The following is a 12,091-nucleotide window of genomic DNA, read 5'->3' on the forward strand; positions in this document are numbered from 1 at the left end:
TACTATCCATTTATTTGATTGTTCAACTTCAGTATATATGTATAGTCGTTTCAGAATTATTAAGACTTATATTTCCCCTTACAGGGAAAAACTTTACCAACCAGAGTACAGTGCTTCTGTGTAGTTTCTTTTGCCTTTAAATCTTATGGATTCCACTCATTCCCTAAATCATTTAAGTTAACACCTTTTCCTCACCTGCTTTAGTGAGGTTGTTTCATACACTGAAGCACAGTTCAATTCTCTTGCGATAGTCTACATTTCTCCCTGGTATCCCCTGACATTCTAGATGGTTTTTTAAACTTTTACATAAACTAAGTTTCACTCTTTGCGCTATTAAGTTCAGTGGGTTTGGACAAATGCGTAGTGCTATATCCACAATTACAATTTCATACAGAGTAATTTCACAACCCTAAACTATCCCTTGTACCTCACGTATTCAACATTGGCCCCCACCACACCCATGAACCCTTGGTGACCACGGATCATTTTACTATCTCTATAATGTTGCCTCTTCTAGAATGTTACGTTATTGGAATCGTATGGTATATAGCACTTTCAGACTAGCTGTTTTTAAAAAACCATTAGCATTTAAGAAACATCCATGTCTTTTTGTGATTCATTGGCACATTTCTTAATATGGCTGAGTAATATCCCACTATATGGATATACCATGGTTTGTTTATCCATTCACTTACTGAGAAATATCTGGATTGTTTCCAGGTTTGGGTGATTATGAGAAAAGATGCTATAAGAATTCAGAAATAATCCAGTTTTAACCCATTTCCATCAACTGAAAAAATTTCTTTGAACTATTGGCAGTCATCCCTGCTCTCCCCCTAATCTCAGGCAGTATTGTATTTTTTGGAAATTATTTATAAATGTGATCATCATAGTCTAATGTATCTGGCTTCTTTCATTTAGCACTATGTTTTTGATACGTGTTGTTGTATATGTCAGTAATCCATTCCATTTATTATTGTGCAATATTCCACTGTCAGGATTTACTACATTTTTTATGCATTCATCAGTTGCTGGACATTGTCTTTTTTTTTTTTTTTTTGGCTATTGTGAGTAACACTACAATGACAATTCACATACAAATTTTTATGTGGGCATATATTCTCATTTCTCTTGGGTAGATATCTAGGAGTGGAACAGCTGGCTGTTTAGTAAGTTTACATTTATCTTTTAAGAAACTATCAGTTTTCCAAAATAGTTGCACCATTTTGTTTCTACCAGCAATGTATGAGGGTTCCAGTTCCTCCACATCTTCACCAACACTTGGAAATTTTAGTCTTCTTGATTTGAGCCTACTCTAGTGGGCGTGAGGTGGTATCTTGTGGTTTTAATTTGCATTCTCTAGTGACCAATGGCATTGAGCATCTTTTCATATGCTTATTAGCCACTTGTATATCTTCTTTGGAGAAATGTATATTCAAATTGTTTGCTTATTTTTTTTTCTTTCCAGTTTGCTCATTTTTTAAGGGAGTTATTTGTCTTCTTATTGAGTTGAAAAAGTTATTTATCCTATCTAAGTCTTCTTTCTGATAATGTTTTGTAAATATTTTCTCCCTGTCTCTGTCATCTCTTTTTATATTCTTAGTGATATCTTGTGAAGGCCAAAATTTTTTTATTTTGATGAAGTCCAATTTATCAAATTTTTAATGGATGTGCTTTTGATGTCAAATCCAAGAAATATTTACAAACCCCAAATCACAAACATTTCCTTCTGTGTATTCTTTGAGACTTAGTTTCAGCTCTTACATTCATTTCTATGATAACTGATTTAAAGTTTGGGGAGATTTTTTTGGTGAGGAGGTGTTTTTTTGTTTGTTTTTGCAAATGGATGGAGCTCTATTTGTTGAAAAGACTCTCTCTCCTCATTGAATTACCTTGGCACATTTGTTGGAAATAAATTGACCATATATAGGTAGGTTTATTTCTGGACTATTCTGCACTGTTGATCTTTATGTCTACCAGTATGCCCATATCACACTGTCTTATCTACTATTACTTTGTGTTGACTTTTGAAATCAAGCTGTTTGAGTCAACTTTGTTTTTCTCTCTTAAAATCATTTTGACTATTCTATGTTGTTTGCATTTACACATACATCCTAGGATCAGTTTATTGATATTCATTAAAGAAAGCCAGCTGGGATTTTGGTAGAGGCTATTTTGAATTTCTAAATCAGTTTGGGAAAAATTGACATCTTAACCATGTCAGGTTTTATAATCCATGCACATAATATATTTCTCATTTATTTTGTTCTTCTTTCATTTTGTTCAGTAATATAATCTTTAATATATAGAACAGTCTTATGTTTAAAACATTATTCCTAAGTATTTTGTTCTTTTTGTTGTTATTGTGAATGGCATTTTTATTAATTACATTTAAATTGTTTGTTGCTAGTGTACAGGAATACAATGCTATTTGTATATTCATTTAGTATCCTATAAACTTGCTAAACTCTATTAATAATTTAGTCTTTTTCTTAGATTCCTAAACTTTTCTACACAAAAGATCATTTCATCTGTGAATAAAACATTTCATTTCTTCCTTTCTAATCTATCTGCATTTAGTTTCTTTTTCTTGCCTTACTTCACTAGCTAGAGACTCCAATACAGTGAATTTCCCCAATGTAAGGAAGAAAGAACTTAATCTTTCACCAGTAACTTTCACTCACCAAATGTGAGTTTTTTTAGATACTTTTTATTAAGTTAAGGAATTTTTCATTTATTCCTGGTTTGTTGGGAGTTTTTAACATGAATAGCTATTGACTTTTTTTTTCCAATTCTTTTTCTGTCTCTATTGAGTTGGGTTTTACCGCTTATCCTCTTAATATTGTGTATTACATTGATTGATTTTTCAGCTATAATCTTGCAAATCCCACTTATTCATTATTTATAATCTTTTCCATACATTGATGAATCTGACTTGCCAATGTTCTGCTAAGGATTTTTGTGTCTGTACTCATGGGGGTTATTTTCCATAATATTATTAATTTATTTTTCTTGTGATACATGTTTTACTTTTATATCAGGCTAGTACTGGCCTTACTATATCAGTAGAAAAAGTATTCCTTCCCCTGTTTTCTGAGTTTCTGTAGAATTACGGTTATCTATTTCCTTTAAATGCTTGATAGATTTTATAAGTAAAATCATTTGAGACTTGGCTTTCTTATGTGGAAAGATTTTTGTGTATTAATTCAATTTCTTTACTCAGTATACATCTATTCAGAGCTACTATTTCTTCATAAGTCAATTTTAGTAATTTGTGTCCTTCTAGGAATTTATTAATTTGTCAATTCGTTTCATTTAAATTGTTTAGTCTTATAGCATAAAGTTGTATATAATATTCCCTTATAATTATTTTAATCTCTTTATGGCCTATGTTAGTGTGTCTCTTTCATTCTTGATTTTGGAAATTTCCATCTGCTTCTACCTTTCCTTGTTCAGGCTAGGTGGAGGTTTATCATTTTGTTGATGTTTTTAAAGAACCAAGTTTTAATGTAATTGAAATTCTCTATTGCTTTGCATTTTCGATTTTACTTATTTCTGTCCATATCTTTATTTCCTTCTCCACCCTTTGAATTTGATGTGCTCTACTTTTCCCAGCTTCTTATGATAGAAACTTAGATTATTGACTTTAGATCTTTCTTCTTTCTTAATATAAGCATTTATAGCTATGAGCTCCCCTCTAAGCACTATTTTAGCTGTGTTCCATAAGCTTAGATACTGTTTGTTCTTGTTTTTTAATTAGTTCACAATATTTTCAAATTTCTCCTGTGAGAAATTAGACCCATGGGTTATTTAGAAATATGCTGTTAAATTTTCAGTTATTTGAGGATTTTCCAGATTTTTTTTGTTACTGATTTTTAACTTAGGTCCACTGGAATCAGAATGTACTTTGAATGGCTTCAGTCTTATTAAATTCATTGTTGTTTTATGAACTTAGCCTAAAAAGAATGTGTACCCTGGGGTTGGTGACAGTGTGTTTATGTAGGTCAACTAGGTCAATTTGGTTGATATTGTTCAAATCTTCCTTATTTGATTTTCTTTCTCATTCTATCAATTGTGGAGAGAGAGTATTTGAATCTCCAACTATAATTATTGTTTTGTCTATTTCTACTATCATCTTGTCAGGTTTTGCTCTATGTATTTTGTGGCTTGGTCATGAGGAGTTTTACATTTATGATTGTTATATCTCCCTGCTTCCCTCTTATCATTACTAAGATTACTAGCATTTCTACTACCATTACCTTTTCCTAAGAATATTCCTTGTCGTAAAGTCTATTTTGTCTGATATTAGTACAGCCATTCCAGCTTTCTATGGTTGCTATTTGCCTGGTATCTAAGGGTGTCTCTTGTAGCATAAACCTGCCATACTTTGCTTTTTATTTCTCTATTGTTGGGCATTTATGTTACACATTTTTCTATAGATACTTACCTTCCAAATGTTCAATTTTTTTTAGAATACGGAATTCTTTAGTTACCACCCATCAAACAAGAAATGTTTCAAACTTCTTCCATGATTGTATGGGCATAATTGTTATCCTTGGGAAATTATAAATTAATGAAAATAAAGTATTTTAAGGGAATTATATTATATGCTTTTTACTTATAACTTAACATAATCCTTAAAATAATCTAGTCACACAGATATTTTATTCTTTTTCAGCCTGAGGATCATAGAGACTAAATAAGGGACCCAAGCATACAAAACAAGCATTCAGTGAAGGAGCACTTCCTGTTAGACTCCACATGATACGTGAAGTTTTTCTTCAACTTCTTCTCGCTCTTCCTTCTGTCCATGCTCTCCTTACTCTCACAATGTTTTTTCCTAACATTTCCCATGTTCTTTTCAGGCACGAGGTAGTTCAGAACAAGTTATTTGTCTTTTTTTGTTGTCAGGGCCAGAGATTACGGTAAACTCATTCGAAGTTGCTTATAATTGATGTTGGGTTGCTTTATATAAGAATATGACCAAGAATGGGAATTTTTTTCCCATTCTTATTTTATCCCATTCTCTTACCTTATCTCTAATTGTATTGGTGGTAGATCCGGGAAAGAAATACAAGATGAGGACTGAAGAGATGGGAGTTGTTTTTGCTCTTGTGTTAATGTGTGTGGGGTGTGTGTGTGTGTGTGTGTGTTGTGGTGGCAGCCTCCTATGTAGTCACAACCAGATCTCCCCAAAGTGTCCAATCCTGTCTATTCTGGCCAAGGAGGAATATCCTTTTAAGATATGAAGAGATTATGCTGAGTGAAATAAGTCAAGCAGAGAGAGTCAATTATCATATGGTTTCACTTATTTGTGGAGCATAACAAATAGCATGGAGGACAAGGGGCATTAGAGAGGAGTAGGGAATTTGGGTAAATTGGAAGGGGAGGTGAACCATGAGAGACTATGGACTCTGAAAAACAGTCTGAGGGGTTTGAAGTGGCGGGGGCGTGGGAGGTTGGGGTACCAGGTGGTGGGTATTATAGAGGGCACGGCTTGCATGGAGCACTGGGTGTGGTGAAAAAATAATGAATACTGTTTTTCTGAAAATAAATAAATTGGAAAAAAAAGATATGAATTAATATTCATCACATACCATTTCACAACAGTTTCTAGAAAGAGAACCAAAACTGATATTTAAATTATATTTTAAAAATAGCATATAGATTGAAGGTGATAATATTCTTGTGTGAGTAACTGGAAAATAATATGGGGGAGGCAAAGAGGAATTTGGTCTGAATAAGGATTTATATATATATACTAATATAATATTAATATATAATAATATAAGTATACAAAATTATATATAAATACACACACACACACTCACACACACACACACACACACACACACATATATACCCTCTCTGTTCTATGTCCGAAAAGTGATCACCTACCTCTTCAGCATGAAATACCTCACTCAGCAATGATTTCCTTCAATGAATCCAAATGTTATTGTATCACCAAAGAGTTAAAGAGATATCTGCCTTTTCTGTGCCAACAGAAAGAAACACACAAGGAGAAGATTGGTTTTAAACTTAGCAGATTTGAAGTCCTTGGGAATTTCATAAATGTTACAATTTTAGATACACACAGTGTTACTCCATTTTAATACTTTCCCAGAGCCACCATCCTTTTTGATCCTTCAAAGGGATTTAATTTTGATCTTTCAGAAATGTTCTTTTCTCCTGAAAAGAAAAATCTGTCATGGAAACAATAGCAAATGTAAAAAGTTTGGGTGCTTACAATTTTCTCAAACTAGTTAGAATTCTCAAGTTCTGTCCTTACTTCTTGTAGTGGTGGAAGCCCTAGAGCAGAGGGTGGGGTGAAGGGAGTGTTTGCACCAAGAAGAACATCTAGGAGAGAGGTGGGGTTTTTTGTTTCTTTGTTTGTTTGTTTTAAGATTTTATTTATTTATTTGACAGAGGTCACAAGTAGGCAGAGAGGCAGGCAGAGATAGAGGAGGGGAAGCAGGCTCCCTGCTGAGCAGAGAGCCTGAAGTGGGGCTTGATCCCAGGACCTGGGATCATGACCTGAGCCAGAGGCAGAGGCTTTAACCCACTGAACCACCCAGGCGCCCCAAGGAGACAGTGTTGCCACTGCTTTTATGCCTAATTGTAAAAGGCAAATTGTAAGATATAGAAAATAAGAGTTAGAGATGGCCCACTAGGGAGGAGATGAGCCCTTTTGTTGGATTCTTACATGGGATATGATGCATAAATGTGTACATGCTTTCCTTTTTTTTTTTTTTTAATTGAGAAAGCCTTGCAAGTGTTGAAAGTCTTAAAAGCCAAAGTTGAGTAACCAATAGTAATGCCTATCCCTTCCATTCAATATCAAAGAAATCCTATTTACCTGGGGCCCAGAAAAACCCGTTTTATTTTGCCCTCCCCCAACCCCATGTTCTTTTTGCACCTGGCTATTTGGTTGCTTGCCTTCTCCCATGGTTCATCTGGAGAGATGTGTGTGGCCAGGGCAGGACAAGAGGGGAGGTAGGATGGGCATATGCTGTATATCAATTGCCTTCCTCTCCTTCCCACCCTAGGGTCATGTTTCTGGGCATGTAAAATGTATTATCTTTTATTCTGATTTCTCAAATTGGAATACAGATTCCTCCATCTATATCAAGACGTCTAGAGGGCTATTTAAGGAAGTCAGAAGTAAAACTGACTTGGGGTCTCACTCCCTTTTTTAATTCTCTCTAGAAAAATAAAATATTAGGGAGACGATCCTCTAGATCAGCATATTAATTTTGCCATTGAGACAACTGAACACCAGAGGGTCTGAGAGGCTCTGTCAGATCTCACAGCTGGTCCCTGCCCATCTGGGACTTGGTTTTCCTTCTCTGGCCTCCCAGGACTACCTTTTTCCCACTCAGCTATACCACCTCCTTAATGGATGCCAGCAGGAGAAGGTTCTGATGAAAACAACCTTAAATTTTTACAGCGTGTGGAATCTCCTATTTAGCATCACACAATGTTAGGAGTTAGACCTTTTACATAAATGTTATTACTTATTATTAATTTATTTTTTCTTCATTTTAGACATCGGAAAACTGAGGTGCTGAGTTGCAGCAATCCCCATAGAATCTCAAAAATACACCCTAACCTGCTCTTCACAGGGCAAGTCCTCAGTACAGGCTTTCTGTGGAGAAATGTGGCTCAAGCAAGAAGTGTTTGGGGTCATTCACATAGAGCCCAGGGGAATGGCATCTCTTAGGACAGTCTGATATTAAAATAAACCAAGATTTGGATTGCCCAAGCGTTCATGCTAAGGCTGCCTGTCTGACATTAACCCCACACTTTGATCATTCATTCAAATCAAAAAGCATTTATTAAGCATCAGTTGAAAGGTCCGGGCAGGGGTTTCTCTTTGTGTTTCTGGCATTCACACTTCCTTGCTTCTCTTCTGTGACTCTTCACCCCCACCCAAGAAAACTCCCCAGTGCACATGGATCTCACTACTGATACTATCCTTATCTGCTCCTTCCCAAGTCTTTGAATGCAAAGTCCAGGACAGAACTTATTCCACTGAAAATCTATGTACCCAACCTTGCATTCATGGGAGCACCCCAGCCAGTATTCAAAGCTTAGAGGGGTGAAATTTCAGCGTCTGTTTTCTTCCTTGAGAACACAGAGTGAATGTTTTAGAAGGGTTTTTAGGAAAGAAATTTACAGCCAGCAATTGGAAGTGCAGTGTTTTCACAAGAACAATGTCTCAGATTACAGGTTTATGATTTGTCTAAAAACATATCATTTATTTTAGGCTTAGATTTTGAAAAGGAGAAAAATTAAATTTTAGGATTATTTTCTTCAAGTTTTTCTTGACATTCTTTACATCAGCAAGGGGAGATGTGGGAAGGCAAGATGGAGTTTCTAGAAAGGAGAAATCCAACGTTGTTTTCCCTTCTTCAATTATGAGACTACATTTTCCTAGCCATGTACACTATTTCCAGATTATGACTCACTCAGACAATTTACTATATTTAAAATTACATTAAATTCTCTTTGCAATGCTTAGGTCAAATATTCATACTATGTATACAGTTGGAAATTCTTCCTCATAGATCCAGTGCATGGTATGGACGTTATTTGTGTCTTTGTTGCCATGGTGACTAGAAAAGGTTAAAGCCAAAGCCTCAGAAAACAGAGTGGCTGAGCAATAAAATATCATAAATATGTGTGTGCTTCTTAAAATACTCTTCTCACATATGGATTTAAAAATTTTAGAACCACCGCCTTGAAGTGAATTTTCCATTTCTAGCATGCAGGTTATTATCTAAAAAGAATATTCTCAAAGCAATCTGTTTCAACTCACTCCCCTTTCTCTCTAAACTGTAATCTAATAGCTAGTTATCTCAAAAGACAGACTATGTAAATCATGGGCAATGTTTTGGATTTTAGATATGGATGAGATGTGCCAATGAGAATGGAAGTCAACAAAGTTGTTTTCTGGTTGAAACACACTATCTTTTACAAATCTCCCCTTTAAGCACATCTATATAAGTATAATAAAATATTTTTTCCCACCTTAAGAACTGGGAATCAAATTGGGCAGTATTTGAAAGTGCCAAGATGTGAAACATGTTTCTGCTGTACAAATTCAAACCCCTTTTTTTTTGTCAGCTGATGGCCCTTGGTCCCTAACTAACCTTTTTTTATTTCCTCACGTTTTAACTCTCCTGTGAGATGAATTTTAAGGGTTTATCCTCAAAATTAATGCTAAACAATAGTAGGGAATGTGATTCCTATAAAGCCGAGAGCCATTGCAGCAAAGGATAAGAGAACATATCTTACATCCATACTTATATTTCCAAGTGCGGAGGGAAGAAGATGGGTAAAAAACCTTCACTAAGTAATTTTCTTGTCCCCATTGCCCACTTTATGAGGATACCAGAAAGAATATTAGTACATTCTTCAGTCCATAATCCCTGGCTTAATGTTTAACCACCAACTAGCATCTAAATTCTTCACAATCCTTTCTTTATTTCAAGATATTCCTATGTTGGAAGTATAATAAAAATAAAATTATAGCAATATATTTTAGCATTTTTTCCTGCCTCTGCATAACATATCACATTTCAATATCTAAGAATCAAAGATCTCTTGAACTCAGTAATCTGGCCCTTCTTCTGCCATCTGGTGGAGAAATGGGGAAGTAGTTTCATAATGAACCAAGAGTGACTTCACTGAAACCATAAACTCATCAGTCAACAAATGTTTTGGGGGTTATTATTATTATTCATCATTTTTATTCAATAGGACATATTGGGGCACTTGGTACCATTAAGGACCATACTATTAGAATATACAGGTCCCCAAAAGAACTGTGAAATACTACAAAATTAATAGCTCTCCTACGGATTAGTCATTTTCCAGTGACAGATTCAACACACGGTACAAGGCAGAGACTCTTTAAGAATATGAGGTTACCACCTAGCTCATTTTAGTAAATTCGCTTTATGATGATATTCTGACCCTAAAATGCATATGCGTTTCTGAGTATTTTCTGAAGAGAAGGAAAGAGGATAGGAGGGTGAGGGAAAGAAACTGTGAGGGCGCCTGGGTGGCTCAGTGGGTTAAGCCTCTACCTTCAGCTCAGGTCATGGTCTCAGGGTCCTGGGATTGACCCCCGTGTTTGGCTCTCTGCTCAGCGGGGAGCCTGCTTCTCTGCCTACTTGTGATCTTTTGTCTGTCAAATAAATAAATAAAATCTTTAAAAAACAAAAGAAAGAAAGAAACTGTCTTATGCCTTACAAAGTCAAAATTATAGTTTGGGAAATATTTTTCAATTAACCACATAAGAGTGCCTAAAACATCTCGATAAGAGAAAAAATAACATCTCTGTAATCCGTCTGCATTTTTATCCATTCCTAATTTACAGCCTATAGCGAGTAGGGATGTGATAGAAGAGATGTGATAGTAATCATGCTAACTGCCACAGAATTGAGGAAAAGTGACAGTCTCCTCAAGTTAGCTTGAACAAAACGAAGCCACAAGCCTGTAGAATTAGCCCATATATAGCCAAATCTGAATTCCCTTCTTCTTGCCAAAGCCCACAGAGAAGAGGCAGACGTAAACCATGGAGGAGATGCTATGGTTGTTATTAAATGTCCTGTGTATTTCAAGGAAATGTGACACTTTTCCGCCAGTGGATTCTGGTGGAAAGCACTTGATACAGAAAGATCAGACCAGGCTGTTTTAGGTCGAAAGGGGCTCTTGGCTTGGCCTATTGCCATATGCTCTTTGGTTTTCAAAGGACATCCAGACCTAAGAAAAGCCCTTCATAGTGTTCCAGAATCAATTACTATGGCACAGACAGAAAATAGTGCTTATCTAACCAACATGCTCAACTCAAATAGGGCCCTAGGCTGGAATGTGCAGTACAGTAAGCTCCCACCCCTACTTCCTGCCTTCTCCACTCAAATCCTCTTGCCCAAATCTAGGACGAACCATCTGCCTGAAGTAATTCTCACATTAAAGAAAGGACAAAATCGCGAACATCCTTGTTTCCAGTCATCAGTGGGTACCTTTGAAATAGATACTGCACGTATGATGTTTTTCTAAACAAAATGAAAATTCCTGTAGTCTAACAATAGGCTTTTAAAATATGCCCTCCACAATTTTTGTAGCTGCTTCTCTACTCCACTTCCCCGCATGAATTCTGATCTGCGGCAGCAAACTGAAAGGTCAATGGAGTTTCACGACTGACTCCTATAAATTCTTACCCCCCACCAGTGTCCACAAGAGGGCTCACAGGACATTCTGCCCACAGAGGGAGGACGGGACACCTGCAGAAGAGGAACTGGCAATCACCAGAAACCAGTATGTTTCCTTAATATCAAGCTATGTCAGTCTAAACTTATTTTCCATCGAAATTGTTTCTACAATGTAAGTGCAGTGTATCTTCACGAGAGCAAAACACCCTGAAACTTTCTTTATGACAAAAAAAGGAGGACTATGAGCTGAATTCAAATATATTTGGGCTGGTAGACATTGAGAAAGATACCAAAAGAATGGTGTTTCTGGAAGAAAGCTACAATATGCATCCTTTCTTAATTTTAATTAATACTTGAAAAATAGAGAAGGTATATCACTTAGTTTGTCCAGGAAACATTTAACCGAGTATGCTCTGGACAACAGGCCATGTGCTAGGATTTGGAGATAGCAGTGTGGATGATGCAGAAAGTCTGACCAAGCTTTGGGAGCCTGGAGTCAGGCTCATTAATTATGCTGACAATAGAAAGCCTGGAGAGTAAAGTCTGGACAACAGAATCACAAGCAAAAACCATGCAGACATTCATTGGGCTATGTTTTAGGAGGGATATATGTAAAGTTCTCAACTAAGATCCCAAAATATATAATAATCTAGCAATGCCACTACAGAGTGGAAAGATAAAGCTTAGCAACTATTTCGTTAAAAAGACTCAGTGGGGAGAGCCTAGGTGTCTTGGTTGGTTAAGCGTCTGCTTCCTTTCAGGTTATGATCCCAGGGTCCTGGGATCAAGCCCTCCACTGGGCTCCCTGCTCAGCAGGAAGTCTGCTTCTCCTTCTGCCCCTCCCCTTGCTTGTGCCATCTCTCTCTCTCTCT

The 12,091-nt window shown here is 36.2% G+C and overlaps 1 long non-coding RNA gene across 1 annotated transcript in view; it reads right to left on the minus strand.

Annotated features, from left to right (window-relative positions):
- Positions 1-5,929: 5,929 nt before the first annotated feature.
- The window catches only part of LOC122907857, a 125,125-nt gene continuing 118,963 nt past the window's right edge, over positions 5,930-12,091 (minus strand). The window contains exon 3 of the long non-coding RNA XR_006384771.1: positions 5,930-5,993. This is a non-coding gene — a long non-coding RNA (uncharacterized LOC122907857). The remainder of the gene's footprint in view (positions 5,994-12,091) is intronic.

Source organism: Neovison vison, chromosome 5 (genome assembly GCF_020171115.1).
Source record: "Neovison vison isolate M4711 chromosome 5, ASM_NN_V1, whole genome shotgun sequence".
NCBI lineage: Eukaryota > Metazoa > Chordata > Mammalia > Carnivora > Mustelidae > Neogale > Neogale vison.